The sequence below is a fragment of the Rattus norvegicus genome, chromosome 3 (assembly GCF_036323735.1).
Source record: "Rattus norvegicus strain BN/NHsdMcwi chromosome 3, GRCr8, whole genome shotgun sequence".
Taxonomy (NCBI): Eukaryota; Metazoa; Chordata; class Mammalia; order Rodentia; family Muridae; genus Rattus; species Rattus norvegicus.
In genome coordinates this window covers 146392679-146410254 of record NC_086021.1, presented here as the reverse complement: position 1 = coordinate 146410254, position 17576 = coordinate 146392679, and the positions used below count along the sequence as shown (strand labels likewise).

Sequence of the window (17576 nt, the reverse complement as noted above, 5' to 3'; positions counted from 1 at the left end):
AATTTTAAAAAGTTTCCAAAGCACTAGATGAGGTTTGAGTAACAATTTTCCATATTTTTTTCAGGATAGACTGCTGGAGTAAATAAAGATTTAAATCAGGTCAAAGCGTGGTTCCTTTCCTGTTGATGTCACCATGGAATTGATGGGTGGAGCAGGGAAAGGCAGCGTTGAACACAGAGTCATCCTGCGATCCAGGACATTTCCTTTGTCCACCTACAGGTTAGTGTTTCCTGTGGGCCTTTCCTGTTCTGGTCAGCTCATGGAAGCACATGGTGAGAACAAAGACAGTCATCCACATGTCTCTACGCAGCACGTTTCCAAGTGACAAAACCTCTGCTTATGTCCTGGGTTCCAGTTTCCTACTCACATCTGACTTCAAAGAAGACATACTCAGATAAATAATAAAATTAAAATCGCAGTGATTAAAGACAAGCTCTCCTTCAACTCTGCATTAGAATAGAGTATGTCTGTCACCTACACTGCAAGTGTGGGATAAAAACTGAGAAGGTAAAAAGCAGAGGCTCTTTGGAGTCATGACAAGAAGATTCTGGAGGGGCCATGCTGCTTGCATAGGCATGTTTAAATGTCTATAGTCATCTTCATGCATAATTCCCAATTGTGCTGATTTCTCTCTGGTATTCTGTTTTTCTATTCATCTTTCATCTCTGCTTATGCTGCTATCATCCTCATACCCTTATGCAGAGAGTGTAATGTTGTTCAGTTCAAACATTGCAATGTCTGAATGGTCCATTTCGAATGACAACAGTTGTCTGGTGAACTGTAGAAGTTAATGCTGGCCTCAGCCTATGTATTGTGTACTATTCACCAGATCTTCCCACTTTTCTAACACTGATTGAGCTCTGCACTGAACTACAGTTATTTTCCCATAGTCACAGAGAACTAGAAATCTCTGCGAATTTCCATTTCCCCAGGGCAGCATGCAGCTCTTTGCTCACAGAGATGTGAATAGGAACCCCAGATGGCTTGATTCCTTGATACAAAATGACTCCAAAATGTAATTTAAGCTCCAAAGTTTCCCCATGAAATAGGAGCAAGACCAGGACGTTTTCCCGAAAACTTACCTTGTCTGCTCTCATTCTTTACTCTTTCTCCACTGCTTTTCCTGGAAATATTTTCTTACTACATCATTTTCTTCTGAAAGCTTGTCTCAAGGTCCTGGATTGTGCATCTGCATCTTCTATCAATCTTAATGTCTTATCAAGACTGAACAGACTTCTCAGAATAGAGCTTGCTTGCTTTTCAGTTCTCTCTTGCCTTCTCCCAACTCGCTTGGTGTTCTAGTACCAAATAATTGTGACTTACCTTGTATTATTCCATTCATTTATCCTGCATGATTACCTACACCTTTCCTGATGCTTGAAGAGTCTTGAGACATGCATTCTTTGCCCCAACTCTTAATGAGGCACAGGTAATGCAGTCAGCAGCCCTCAGCTGGAGAAAACTTGGGTAACTTCCTTCACTTCTGTATCTTGTTTGTTCACATAAACACTAATAAGTTTCCTCTGACTTCACAAGAACATATAGAGAGCTTGGCGGGATAATAACTCTTACTAGCATCAACACGAGATACCCATTTGGTTCTCTGTTTAACTAGATTAGAAATCTGTACGTATGAAATTGTACATCTGGTATCCTCGATGCCTCTCACAGTGTTTTGAGCACAGAGGACACATAGATGACTTACAAATAATTAGCTGGTAACAAGTCATGCTTAGACCCCTTTCCTAATGCTGTTTTTATGCTTTAAAATATAGTACATCTACAAAGAAATCCAAATGCTTGACGTCTGTTACCAATTTCAAACAGAAGACTGAAAGAAAACATTCTGGCAGTTGCTATGCTGTTTGGATGCTTGAACACCTAGCTTGCTTTCACCTTGAAGCTCATGGAAATGTCTGCTTTTCTATTTGAAAATATAGTCAAACACATAACCACATAAGGCCTGGAGTAAATTAAGAAATTCTTTCTCCTGTCTCTTTCCCTGCCCTTCTTTACCTTTGTATCTCTCTCTTCCTTCTCGTCTTTTCTTTTTCCTTTCTATTTTTCAGTCTCAGACACCAAGACAGTAAATGTGATTAGACATTTTCTGCCTTTCTCCCTCTTCGTTTTTGACAGTTTTTGAAAACCATGAACCCGACAGCTTTGACCTCTTAAAATGTGATTCTTCACTTTCAATGGTGTTCGTTTAATAAATGATACCATCATATACCTTTGGGGCCTTTCCCCTAGAGGGTGTTGAAGGACATTTTTCATTTAGCACATTGTTTTCTGAAATCCTTGGGTACTTTTATAAAATGTCTTTTGGATGTTCAAAGTCCTTATGAAACATCTTCAGGGTCTAAAGATATTAGAATAGTTTAGTGCACAGAGACATTGGCTTTTCACTCATACATGGTGGCTTAGACAATTCTGTCCATAGGGCCATAATGAGTATTAATTTGAAATGGCAACCACCTTTCCCTCTAAGGATCATGTTAAAGATGACTTTCTTCCTTTTAAAACATCGCCATCCACATACACGTCTTTTAACACCTGTTTCTCTCCATTTGGATTTGAAGTTCTATTTGTACATTTTGTTCCAGCCAGAACCTACATTCTCACCTGTCCTTACACATAATGAATACTTTAAAATATTTGCTGAAAGGATTAAGATTTCCAGAAAGAGACTGAGCAGAGAGAAATTGGTGAAAGATTTAAGAAATATACCCTGTGTGGTTGCCAGCTCACGTACAGACTCATCCAACTCCCAGAAGCCTGATGACAGGGAAGACGAACAGCGGTGCCCCCTCAGTCCACATAGGCAGTTTTCCTAATAAATCTAAAACTGTGATCAATATTCTCCATTTATATTTCAGCTCGCCATGAATTCATAAAACATGAAGAGAGAACACAGATAGTATCACAAAAAAACACACCTCTACCCAGCTCTTTTCTATCTCTCTGGACTGAAGGAACAAAGGCAACCTTGACTACAATATCCAAGCCAAAGAATAGAACTGCTCCCAGCCAGATCCTTCAGGGAGTGCACTCATTCCCTCTTCTTCCCTTTGCCTAATTAGAATCTCTTTGTCAGTCATTCTGTCACCAGAATTCTGGGGCTGACTTACTACTAGAAGTCTGGTTATGCTTCTGATATCTACATATTAATTTCCTTTGGGCACCTGGCTGAAATTGCAGAGAACTTTCTCAGTGAGTTCATGCCCCTGTTGAGCCTGAAATCAATTTTATGACAATCCCAAACCACTTTTCCATCTGTGGTTCCTTGATTCTATTCATTGATGTAGCAGTAAAAAAATAATCTTAAGGAAAAGACATTTTACTTAGTTTGAGCATTCTGTTTCTAAGTGGTTCGAAGCTTTAAGGGAAATCGAGATTTAGGGGGCAACATGAAACTGTGCCACACTTCTCATGTCATCTGACACGGTACCACACAGTGAAATAGGCTCCCTCCCACCATAAATATTAGCATTACGAATGTAGTCACACAAAAATAGAGGTTTCACCAATTCCTTTGAAGCTTGGTACATGTTTAGAGATACTCCTAAAAACACCAACAAAACTAATTTACTTAGAAAGTTTCTCAGTGACTTAAAAAAACTGAAACAATGGTGGATTCCTTTAGTGAGCCTTCCATGTATCAGCTTCCTCAGTCATAAAGCCCTGAAGAAGATGTTTTGGTCAAGCTGGCTTACTGAAAAAAAAAAAAAGCCTTTTCAAAAGAAAAGGAACGTGAAGGGGACAGGGCAGACAAGGAGCCCAGGAATGATTGGGTTTGGCCTGAGTATAGCCCAAATCCTGCAAGGACTCTGGAGCATGCATTGGGTCAACCTGGGGCAATAGTGCTGGACTTTTTCCTTCCTTGTTTGGTTTACCATTTGCTATAGGCAGCTCACAATGGCAGGACATAAACTATTCCAGGAGCAGAACATACAACCTTCAAGTATTTCCTGGTCAGGTTACTGTCATGGGCAATTCTTCAAAGACAGACGTAAATATCTCTAGATGGTTAACAATTTCATCTTCCATCAGCTATTCTCTAAGTAAGACACTCTTGGAGAGATCTGGATAGAAGATAGGAATAGTACCTACTGTACTGTCACTGAAGAATAAGCTATATCTGGCATTATTTTACATGCTAGATTAATATAAATTCAAGATCAGTTACTCATAGGAAAATTTTACTTCCTATGGAGTAGGAATAGCATTTTTAAAAAATTAGAACTTCTTCAAAATTACTTCAAGCCAACATTCCAGGGGATCATTGGCCCCAACTGTGATGAGTGATACTAGAGACAGGATCTCTGCTTCCAAGAGTGCATCTCTTTCTGCCAAACCAAAACTCTCAGTGCCTTAAATGAAGATATTTGACAAAGCTTAAAGAAAGAGTCCCACATTACTGCAAGCACTCTATAGCATCATTTATAACCCATGTCCCAGGGGCTGGCACAATGACTCAGTGGATAAAACACTTGCCAGACAAATGTGAGAAATAGAGTGTAGATTCCAGGCACCCATGTAAAAGCCAGATACCTGGCAGCCTGTCTGTGATTCTAGCACTGGGGGGTCAGAGACAGTAGATACTTGGAGCAAAGCACTAATTACATTGGCCAAATCAGGGAACTCTGAGCTCAAGTGAGAGACCCTGTTCAATATATAAGGTGGGGAATGGTCAAGGAAGATGCTTGATGTCAACCTCTGGCCTCCACATGCAGACACACAGACACGTATGTGTGAACATGCCTAAGTCATTCATATCACACACACATACAGAGCAAAAAAAAGTAAAAATAAAAAAACAAAGACATGCCCTTCATAGCAGGTTACTTACTCTGACTCTTCAATCTCAGTAACTCATTGTTGCATAGCCACAGTGTGACCGCCATGTTACCAGGCAACTCATGTATGTTCTAAACAGCGGAGAAATGAGTAAAAGAGAAAAAGGTGAGCTAATGAGGACTACTTATTTTTAGTAGGAACTCAAAGGCCTTATTCATCCTATTCTCTAGAACAAGATTACATCATTAGCCTGATAACAAACAAGCCAGTAGACTGGAAGTCATGAGGATTTCTTTCTTTAGCACCGGTACTGCTATGAGAAATTTTATGATACCTGAATATGCAATATTAAAGTGCAAGAAATGTAACAAAGCTAATAACATACATATCATCTCCTGTGTCTGTCCCAAATATTAGTGACTTCATGTATAATCAGCATAAAACTAAGGTATTATATTCATTCATTGTACTTATTTTTGACACAGGAATCAAGGGGAGATAGTAATGTTTCAAATGCTCTGGGGATATAGCAACAAATGCCCATGTGTTAGACAGGAACATATCAAGGTCAATCAGTGCCTGTCTGGAAGGTGGATGGGAATTTACCTTTTCACAGGTCCTTGTGTGTCAACTTCTCTCTAAAGCCTTAACTTGAGAGGATAGAAAATGACAGATGTCATGTAGGAGAGAGATACTACTTATTCCAGGCCTCAACTAGCAATTCCATTGATCTAGTACCACGTGTATGATTTTGTGATTTGTAGATCTGCCTTTGTCTGTGTTCTCAGAACCACAAATTATCTTACTGAAGTATATAATAGGCATTTGATGCTCTTTTTCATGTTTTTGTTGTTGAATTGAAAATAAGGTCTCATATGTCCTAGTCTGACTTCAAAATCATAATGAAGCCAGAGATGATCTTGAACTCTCGGGTACTGGAAATACTAGTGATTACAACCATGTCCAATTGTTTTCTTTTTCTCTTCTTTCTTTCTACAGAATATTACTATATAGTCCATGATTGCCTCTCACAAGTAAGAAAATTATATAGTATACCACATATTCAGCTCTAATAGATACTGTTTAGTAAGCCAATATGACACATATCTACTTTTAGATTTTATACCAATGGGATGCACAAATTAGACACTTTTATGGAGTGACATGCATGGACATGGACCCTCTGGGAAGGACTGATAGAAGCAAGTACCATGGACTGTAGCTAATGGTGACTGAAGTGACTGGAAGATTCTGGGCTATCCTGGAGAGAAGAAGCTCTTGTTTTGAAAAGAGGGAATAGCCACATATGTAGCAGGAAGTGGTCTTGTCAGGCATCAGTGGGAGGAGAAGCCCTTGGTCCTGTGAAGGCTCGATGCCCCAGTGTAGTGGAATGCCAGGGCTGGGAGGCAGGAGGGAGTGAGTGGATGGGTGGGAGAACACCCTCATAGAAGCAAGAGGAGGGGAGATGGGATAGGGGGTTTCCTGAGAGGAAACCAGGAAAGGGGATAACATTTGAAATAAAGAAAATATCCAATAAAAAAGAAAAGAGGAAACAATGGAGTCACATAGATGTTGAGACCCTAAAATAATGAAGATCCTATTCATATTTTGCCTCTATTCCTGAAGTTATTATCCCATAATTTCCTTTGATTCTGGTTGGGTATTTGTACTTTCACTGTATGTAGAACAACCCCTACAGTGGTATCTACGATGAATTTGACAATATTCTTGAATATCTGAAAAATATACGCTTGGTACATTGATGACATCTAGCTCATCCTAGAGGTCATTGGAAGCTCTTGGAGACAGTTGTGGACCATATATGAAGATTCTTACTCATGCTGATACACGCTTTTCCCAGAGTTGTATCTGGCTAAACAGCAACCTGAGCACAGGAACTGAAGGTTGTGGAATACCAATGACTATCTACAGAGTAAAGCTTCACATAAAGATGGAAACAGGTGTATAAGCACCCTTGTCTCCCCTGCTGTTGGGGACAATGTTAAGATTATCATAATTTCTCAGGTCTCACCAGGACAAAATCCAAAACATTCATAAGATGCCTCGTTCATTAACATAGCCTTTGCTGACAAAACATGTTCCTGGTGTTGCAAACTCTTCAGAGCCTCATCTCTGTGTTGGCTGTCGGAAAAATATTTCATCAAGATGCTCTGGGGAGAAGGATCTTATCTCAGTATTGACCAATACATATTTAATAACCATAACTTTAGCTACTTTCTCTTTAAACATTTTTAGATTTAAAATGGTACTTTTAAGTCTAAAACAACATACAGGTAGTAGAACAATAGTTTCTGACAGTGAGAGTCTGAGCTAGATCTGGGAATTCAATTGGATAGTATGCTCAATCAGAGTAATATATAAAATAAGTTTTACATAACATGGAGACACACTTAAGGAAACAAAGGCCTCCAGGAGAAGGTAGAGTTGTTTCTCCTACACCAAAGTGGAGAGAGAAGGGGGAGCTGTGAAAGGGTGACTGCCATGTGGGAAGGCGTGAAGAAAGAAGAGTGAAGAACAAAATCTGTTCAGCTTTCTCTCATCTTAGCAGCTCTACCTTGAAGACAGGGTGTAGTCATCCCTTGGGATACAGAGGGAGGCTCCTGTATGTGAGGATTTCCTCTGTTGCTCTTGAGAGGCTGCACACAAGTCAAAGTGATGTTGCTGTACTTGCTGTTTCTCAGGTGCCTTTGACTTAACCAGGCAGCACACCAAACGCCATGTTTAATCCCTTTAACGAGGCTGTGCTTCTTTTCCTTCCCCCAGAGTCTCCATAAATCCAAGAATTAGGCTCTACTCACTGAGGAAATATTCGAACAGTGATGAGTAGGGAACACCACCATGGCTGGACTGCTTACACGTGCATATATCTCAGTGTCTCTTTAAACCTTCCCTTCATGTTGGGATCCTGAAGATAGACTTGGGAGAGGGAAGGTCATTGGTTCTCTTCTCAGTAGGACCACATTCAATACATATACTGTTTCTGCATTTCAATATTGGAAAGAAAGTGGGGAAAAAATTAAAAAGAAGAAAATGTTAAAAACCTGCTTTACAGCCACTCCAAGTCCAGAACATACAACCAAATAGGGCTTAGGCTATGATCATACTAACAATATAGTAGTCAGGACCCTTCAATGGCTAGATTAATATTACATAAAATTAAAGTTTCAAGGTTCTAGGTTGAACTAGACATATTTCAAATGTTCAATAGCCATATGCTGCAAGGGGCTGCTATGTTGGGCAGCACAAACATTTCCATCACTGTCAAAGCTTTATTGGCTGAAGTTAGGCTGGATCTCCCAATTGGCAAACAAGGGGTAGGTTGACTATGACTTTTTCTTTTTTGGGCTCAAGCTTCCACAAGAAGATTCTAACTCTTTACACACTAGCCAAGGTAATGCTTAGCCATCCTTACCTATCAGAACACTTTTCTCTGAAACTCATTAAAGAAATGGCTACTACATATTTTACGTACATGGGAATTCTCCTGCAGAAAGAAAGGTCTAAAGGAGGAAGTAAAAAAGACTGGAAAAAGGATAAGTGGCCAGATCAAGTTTTGATGTCAGCCAAGTGACTAAGGGGATCTGCTCTCCCACCACCCTCCTCAGCTCCCTCTGTACACAGTGCACTGCGGAGTCATGTGTATCATACAGGGACTCTGGTGGGACAGTTTAAGTCAGGATTCATGATGAACAGCATGTTCAGAATACTGAAAACCACCTATATTCCTCCTTTTGTAGTTCAATCAATTTAAGCTTATCCCCAACTAGTTTACAAATAAATGATACTCGAACTACAGTTATTTTATTTGGCATTGACAATTACTGCAAGGTCACCCCTAATCTACTCTCCTACCTGCTGGCCTGGCTACGTCTCCTGCAGTGTACTCCAGAGGTATGCTGTTTCTTCTGTCCATGTGCTCATGGGTCCTCTCCTCCCATTCCCTAACCTCCTTCTTCCTCTCCTCCTCTCCACTTCAAACCCACCTACCTCTAATTCCTCCAGTAATTGACTGTAGTCAATTTTATTATGCTGAACAGTGAGAGAGGGAACAGGAGGAGTCCACTACCAGTAGATAGACAGGACCTCAAGAAGACAGATGGTGTTACCAACCCATTGTCAAAATTTCTGACCCAGAAATGTTCCTGTCTAAAAGAACTGCAGGGACAAAAATGGAGAAGAGATGGAGGGAAAAGCAGTCCAGTGACTGGCCCAACTGGGGATCCATCTAATGGGAGATACCAAGGCCTGACATGATTACTGATGCTATGATATACTTACAGACAGGAAGGAGCCTAGCACGGTTCACCTCTGAGAGGCCCAACCAATAGCTGCCTGAGACAAAAACAGATACTTACACCCAACCACTGGACTGAAGTCAGGGACTCCTATGGTTGAATTACAGGAAGGATGGAAAAAGCTGAGAAGGTTGGTGACCCCATAGGAAGACCAGCTGTCTTAAGTGACCTGGACCCCCAAGATCTCTCAGACACTGAGTCACCAACCAGGTAGCATATATGAACTAGAGCTAGTATGAGGCCCCTGATACACACACACACACACACACACACACACACACACACACACACACACACACACACATATATATATATATATACACACACACACACACACACACACACACACACACACACACACACATACATATATCAGAGAACTTGCCTGGTTGGCCTCAGTGGGAAAGATGTGCCTAATTCTTGATAAACTTGAGACCCCAGGGAAGGGCAAGGCCTGGTGATAGGGGAGCATCCTCTCAGACACAGGGGCAAGTGTGAATGGGAAGAAGAACTATGGGGGGGAGAAAAGGAGGGGGAAAATGACCGGATTGTAAATAAATTTTAAAAAGACAATATTTTATTAATTATTTGAGAATTTCACACAATGTATTTTGAACAAATTCCCTATACTCCAGACCCTAATTCTTCACAGATTCACCTCAGGCCTCCCAGCCTTTCCCACCCTTGATTCCTCTGATCTTCATTTGAGAACAAAATTCACAGACATGTCGTCCCCATGCCCCACCAAGACAAACTACCCTGAAGTTCTTATGTTCAACTGTATCCACGTCGAGCCTCTAGCCACTCATCAGGTACCCATTTGGTTCCTAGGTGGGATTGTCATCCAGGTTTCTGCTCATAGGAACTGGGAACCTCTGTATCCACCTGTCTGCCTTTGGGTTTTGGGGCAGAGCTTATCCCGTGATCTCAAGACCCAAGAAAAGCTGCTGGTTTTCAGTTTTTAGCTTTCTACTTCTTGTTGTGTTGGAAGAGATCCCAAGTCCCCAATTGCTAGTGCAAAAACAAAGACAGTGCCTTAAAACAAAAATGTATTTGGAGCTCCTCCAGGAAGGAGGGCAGGCGAATGCTCTATTTCCTCTCCTGTGCCCTCACACTTCTACTCCTGCGTTCCATGTTCCCAACTGAAGCCTTTGCTACTGTTCTGATTAAAAGTGGCTTCTTTTACTAATACATTCTTCCCCGTGGTTATTAACTTCCTCCACCCTGAGTGAATTGGGCCTAAAACTCATTATTACATCTCAAATGTTCCCTTCACTCCACTTATAAAGCTGGCCACGGTGGCTTGTAGTCATTAGGAATTCTTTGCACATACAGTGATATACCACCTCGAATCATTCTGAAGGCTTATGAGGCATATGCTGCAATCATGGGATATTAAAAATAATAATAAAAAAACATGAGCAGATTACCATGGACGTTTGAACCGCGATACCTGCTGTTTGTATATCCCCAGCTGGCCCATCTCTCACAGCACAGCTTCTGTATTCCAATTTTTAGGACTTTGAACTAAAAAGATAATGATTGGCTTACCACCCGGTGAGCTATATGTTTCATTTTGTTATTTCTTCACAGCCTGGGGCAATGTCAATCTGGTCGTTCTCTCCCTCCAAACCCCATTCTTCCCAGATGAGAGGCTTCAGTAATGTACCAGAGGCAGGTCTAAAATCTAGGTGCAGACATCCTGGGCCAGTAAGTCAGGGAAACTTTGTCACCTGGCATCCTGTATGTGTGTGTCGATGGCTATTGAGGACTAGCCTGACTGTTCATATTTTCATTTTTTTCCTTAGTTTCAATTTTCCGTACAATTGGAATTTATACCAAACTAGGAAGTATTAAACTGTATTTGCTTTCTGCTTCCTCCCAGACATTTTTGCAGACACACTGAGCGATGGTATCACAATAAACCTAATGTTACCCTGCTAGACTAGGAAATAAACTCCTCTCGTTACTCATGTGGCCTGATTAACAGTGAATCATAGATTTTGAAATAATTAAGAAATGCATCTGATGGGGACTCACAGGTTCTCTATTAAATAGAATCTAATTTTCTCTGATGATTCAGAGGGTATTTTTGTAGCATGTGTTAATCATCATTGTTCAGAAAATCAATTGCCAGCTAAGCAAGATTTCCAACTGCTATGAGCAGATCAAATAGCTCTCAGAACTTGCTCACACTGAACTGTGTCTTTCTAAATGCTCCTGTGTTTGCTGCAATCTATATCAATGAACTTTTAGTAGCACTACAGTCTTCCCTTGTGATGTACTGAGGTGACATGTGTATTTTAAGAATGTCCCCATGTTACTACAGTGTGCCTCTGCTGGTTTTTCTTATCATTCAATCAAGTTTTTCCAAGCAGTGGAAAAACACTGTTCATGGTTCTGTCCTGGGTCAGTGGGGACAGGAGAGGCATGACTTTTCTGCTCCATGGGGCTTGTATGCTAGTCAAGGTATCAAGAGCAAGTCTCCAGACCATGCCATATAGAGCTATGGAGAAAACAGAGTAGGAAAGAGGGACCATACAACAGAGGCTTACTGTTCAATTGGCAACTGATCAGAGAAACAGTTGGCATAACAATGCATTTGATTGTCTTAGAGAAGAATAGGCTTGAACCAGAAGGTAAAACAATGTAGGGTGACTTTAGAATGAGCTAAAATAGAAATGGAGGTGATCATATAGTTGCATGGGTGGTATATAATTAAGGAAATATTCAGGGAGGACCTAGTCTCACCCATGTCTGGGTCTCTGTCTCCTGTCATATCTGTAAGACGTCTCAGAGGTAGAGCAAAACCTTCCACGTACCCAGAGAAGCAGTCAGTCACGTAGGGCTTTCTCCACAAACTGACTTAAAAGGCAACTGTGGAGACAACCCAGGTAGACCATGTTGGTATCCACAGATACAAAGAGCCTAAAATCATGTTCTTCAAAATTTCTAAAATGTGACAATTGTCATGCTAGTGATGACTACCACACCGCCCTGGTGCATCATGAGCTGTGAGTATTTACAAACTGAAGCAGATACTCATGTGCTTGTAAAGAATGGGCAGCATGAGGCTCCAAAGCAGCCTGGCTCACATCGGGCTTTGTCCAATCGCGGCTGTGCAAAACTAGCCACTTGTTCCTACCTCTGATCAATGGAAATGTTGCTAACAAGCACATCAAATGTTCAAAACATATGTGTGTGAGGATTTCCAAAGCTAATGTCCTATAGCACAATAGAGTTCATATTGCCAAGGCAAATATATATATTATATATGTTACATTGAGAGTCTCAGTTTTCATATATTTATTTTAACCACTTGGTCTTTACCAACCTTGGATATTTTTCCCTTTTCTACAGAGAAGACATTCAGTTACCTCTTTGATTCAGGGAAGGAGGAGGCAGGAATAAAGAGAGACTGGAATTAAGGTCAGGGGCTGGAAGGTAGTTGTCATTTTGGATCCTTGTGCAAAATCCTATAACTGGCAAGCCAGTGATGGAAAGCCCAATGTGGAAAGTATTGTAGCAGAGGGAGGATTTACTATCAAGGAGTAACCCTAGCTCCTGTACTGACTGCTGGTGAAGAAGTAATATGGGGCTTCATCCTGTTCCCTAGCATTGTATACAGAGAAACCAGCCATCTGTAGCTAAGTCATCATTAATACTAAGAATGTGTAAGGGCTGATTAAAATGTATTCCTGTTACATGTGTCAATCTTATTCGCATTCTGGTAGGTCTTCTTGAGAAGGAAAGGAAGGAAGGAAGCACAGAGAACCCTCAGGGTATGAGTGTACATTCCTCCAAGTGCATACAAGCATATGCCCTGAAAGTAAACTTTTCAGTTTGATATGCTTCAGGGGAGAGCCTGGCAAACAACTTCCGATTGACGAAATCCACTATGTGCTCAGTTCTTACAGAGCCCACAAAGTAACAAAGCTTTTTCATATTTTAAAATGTTATAAAAAAAAAACCAACCAAACAAGAAAGGGACAGCTATAAATAGTTTGCACACAAACACCCAAACTTAAAATATTTATCCAGTGGAACTCCTAACAATAAAAAGAAAGGTTGACTAAGGGTGTGGGTAGCAGAGACAGGATTGTTCAAAAGCTGCTGTGCTGGCATACAATGTTTAAAGCATGACTGGTCCACCCTGCTTTTCCTATTTCCCATATCTTTTGTCACAGTCTATTTTCATTTTCTTAGTATTTTTATCTTCTAGTATACAAGACTTATTAATCGTGTTTACTTTCTTCTTTGTTTCTTCTCTCAACCCCAGAAGCTAAGCTCCAAGAAGAAAAGTGTCTTGTCTGTTCCATTACTCCTGTCCATAGGGTGCCTAGATCAAGGTTAACCATGTATACTTGTGGGAGGAAGCCACCAGTCAATATGTTCATGAAATATTTTAAAGAACTCATTTTTACCAGAGGAACCAACAGGAACAACCAGCAGTTCTCAGCTGTGCCTCTCTGAGGGGAGCGAAGATCAGCAAAGACTTGAGACCCACAAGCTTTGCATAGCTAGCTGTACCAGCAAGCGAAGCTCTGTTTCTGTCACATCATGTGTCCTCTGCCTGCCTTGCTGTAGCACAGATCTTCTCTCAGCAGAGTTCTTACCTCAGTATGGCTCTTGTCTCAGCACGTGCATCCAATTAGCCTGAGTACACCGATTCTGCAACAAACTGCAGAACAACATCGGAAGTTTTTTGGTGCAGTTCTCTCTCTGGTGTCCCAACAAATGCAGCTCGACTATGCAGTGCAAGGAAGACCAATGCATGTGTGTCATTAGCAAAGAATCTTTTGTCACATATCCTTTCATGTGCTTGCTTTAGCAGAACTTCCTCTCTCCTGTGTCTGCTTCAGCAAAATGTTCCTTCACAAGTCTGCCTTAGCCTTTCGCTCGTGTCCGCTTTAATGAGACGTTCCTTCACATGTTTGTCCCAGCAAAACACCATCCAATGACTTTCCAAAGAACCCTTACATTTCCACTTCAGACACCTGTTAGGCTGTCACTCTTACTGCTAACCATGGGTATGTTTCAAAGTTCCGAGCCTAGAAGAACAATGGCTTACAGTCTTCCTAAGGTGAATTCAAGCTGAGAAGGATGAGGCTAGGAAGACACAAGGTGATCTGCACCAAGGAAAGGAGACCTAACAGCCTTGAGGCAGGTGTGTGTGTGTGTGTGTGTGTGTGTGTGTGTGTGTGTGTGTGTGTGTGTGTGTGAAAATTCAGCCTTGACTGCCCATGAAAATACAACCTAAAGGCACAATTTTAGCAAAACTTGGAGTTTTAGTCTTTAAATCTTTAGATATAAGGTGTTTCACAAAAGCTGCTTCTACAGAATAAACAAACAAACAAACAAATAAATAAATAAATAAATAAATAAATAAATAAAACTTTTCTTCCACGATTTAAATTTTAATTTTGAGTAAGGAAATACAAAGACAAATGGAAACAAAACAAAAGCAGTAACAACCACAGCAACAACCTACCTATCTCCTTCTTAGCATGCATTTTATAACAATTCCGCATTTCGGACCCACATCTTTTGCAACAGGCATGAAGGTGGGCCTGTAAGAATTTTCTCCGCTCTCTTCACATTTTTATCCTATCTTACTAGAACTCTTATTATCAAAGTGATGGTTATAACACAACTCTGCTCTATCCTCAAGTAGTCAGAGTTACCTTGGCTCATGAGTCATTAAGTCCCAGTGTAACTTTTTCCTCTAGCATTAAACGCTCATACCTTGTAACAAATAAAAAATACAATAAACTTTGCGATTTGGCCTTTTTCAACATTATAAATGAATTTCTTTCACTTGCTTTGATTTCTAAAAACGTTGCCTGAAATGAGATCTACATATTAACAGAGACAAAAAAAATTAAGTGTTTGTATTCAAACATCTGAGAACTCTAGAATTTAAGAATAAAGCTACAGGCTATTGTAATACCACAATCAAATTCCAGAACAAAAGCTAGGAAAATCCACAGAATTTGACATGTTTCCCACGTTCAGCTTGCCACAGGGGGACTGTGAATAAATCTCGCCTATCAGGGCTCTTCTCTCAGGAGGCACAAGAAATATTGAGCAAGAGCTAACACTCCTGCTTGTCGGAGAGCAGTCTGAAAGACTGAATTCTATCTGGTTTGATTCAGATCGTTGATACCCTGGGCACCAGCATTTGGAAGCAGTTACAGACACAAGCAGCATGTGGAAACTCTGGTCCCAGAGGTGCACAAGATCAAAACGTGATTGAGAGGTCAATCATTTATGGACAAGCTAATTGGTGAAAGTTTTTCCCTGTATACAAATAGTGCAGACTGATTGAACTGATTCATATAGTTTCAGACGCTGATGTGGTACTGGGTTTCCTGAAGAATTTTTGAAAAGTGTTTAGTGTTATTTATGATGTCATGCCATACTTCCTACTCTACCCTGTCCTCCCATACTCCATACCTCATTTAACTGTCCCATTATTCCCCGTTTCTCCTTACGTTAAAGCCACCACCCCCCGCAACCGCCTGACCTCTATGTACATTGCAAATGAAGCACATCTATTTGAAGATCTAAGCTGTTATGCAGTATTTATCTTTCTGGGTCTTAGTTACCCTAAGCGGATTATAATTTTCAGTTCCACCCATTTATATCTGCCAATTTCTTGTTTTTCTTAAAAGCTGAATAATATTCCATTACATCAATAATACATATTTTCATTATTCATTGGATAGTTGACGGGAATCTAGATTGTTTCCATTTTTAGGTTACTCTGAACAGAGCAACAACGGATATTCACAAACAGGTATCGCTGTGGTAGGATATAAAGAGCCCTTAGAGTATTTGCCCAAGTGTGTTACACACTGATCACTTGCTATTTCCAGATTTTTTTCTTTTAAATCCATGATTTCTATAGTGGCTTCTGATGGAACAAAGCAATAAAATCCTACAAGTCACAGCGTGCAGCAGTTCTCATGTGGGAGGTGTATTAAAAGGGAGGGAGTAATGGGACACAAAGGCTGCCTCTGGGTGGCGGAAGGAAAGAAGGGAGGAAAAGCACAGCCTTTTATTGGGGCTGTGGTGCATTGCACAGAAGGACATGGAACAAAGGTCACAACAGGGTTGTGTCACATCTGCGTAGCTAGTGGAGATGTGTTCTGCTGTCATCGGGTCCCTCAGGGCTGACCCTGGAGGTGCCTGATTGCCAACAGTTTCCACTTTGCACTATCAACAGTGATTTATTATTTCTCTTCTCCCACCCTCTTGCCTGAATTTACTGTATTTTTTTTTTAAAAAATCTTATGCATTCTCACCAGGTTAAGATGAAATCTCGAAGTATGAATCCATATTTTCTCATGGCTCAGGATGTGAAGGCTGGCCTGGCAAGATATACCCAGCAGTACCGTAGTGGCATGGAGGTCACATTTGCTCAGATTTAAGGCTTGCTCCACATAGTATAACTCACACCTGGCAACATCATTTGGACCAAGAACCTAGACAAGTAGTATCTTTTCCTAAGGGGAACGATATTACAGTTATTCTGCTAAATGGATATAATATTAAGCCAACTTTTAATGATTTATTCCTATAACTATAGATTAGTGCATATCTCAAGCCTCATCAGAAAAAAATTTATCTTTCAGTATACAGCAGAGAGATCCATAACAGATAAAAGTGCAGAGATAAGAGATAAGAGAGCATGGAAAGCTCAGCCCCAAATAAGACATTTATATATCACCCAGATTAAAAATCTTGTTACCTTTCCTATATACTTATAATAAACTTGATGATAAAGAAACAGGCAAATGATAATACCTAAAATAACTTCATATATATTCATATATATGAACTTCAGATACATAAAGATGAACTTGATAAACACACACACATACACATATATATACATATATATATATATATAGACAGAGAGAGAGAGAGAGACAGAGAGAGAGAGAGAGAGAGACAGAGAGAGAGAGAGAGAGAGAGAGAGAGACAGAGAGAGAGAGAGAGACAGAGAGGTGGCTAAAACATTACCAAGGAGTTCAAAGACCTAAATAATGCAAACTTCAAAACACTGAAATAAGAAATCAAAGAAAACAGAAAATGCACAGCTACCCAATACTAACAGACTAGAATAATTAATATTATAAAATGAATATATGCAGATTCAATAAAATTACCACCAAAATTCCAATGTCACTCTTCATAGATGTAGGGAATAAAAGAAAATCCTAAAATTGCAATGGAAGCACGAAGTCTCAGGTAACCAAAGCCATCCTAAGCAGAAAAAGCAACGTGGAGCCATGACAGTCATTGTTAAATACACCACTGCTGAATTTATACGAGTTATTTTTTGTTGTTGAAATTGAAACAAACATCTCAAAATTAATATGAAATTTTAAACCCATAAATTAATGTTGAAAAGAAGATCAAAAGTGGTACAATCACTTTCCCTTTCTTCAAAATTTA

The 17576-nt window shown here is 40.2% G+C and overlaps 1 long non-coding RNA gene across 2 annotated transcripts in view; it reads right to left on the bottom strand.

The window, feature by feature from the left end:
- LOC120101705 (uncharacterized) overlaps window positions 1-17576 on the bottom strand; it is a 61389-nt gene that overhangs the window by 39263 nt on the left and 4550 nt on the right. The window contains exons 2-4 of one of the 2 annotated variants that reach the window (XR_010065405.1): window positions 16421-16621; window positions 7373-7798; window positions 4850-4928 (exon numbers count right to left, since the gene is read on the bottom strand). This is a non-coding gene — a long non-coding RNA (uncharacterized LOC120101705). Of the gene's footprint in view, window positions 1-4849; window positions 4929-7372; window positions 16622-17576 lie in introns of both variants that reach the window. The other variant, XR_010065404.1, reaches the window with a different exon arrangement.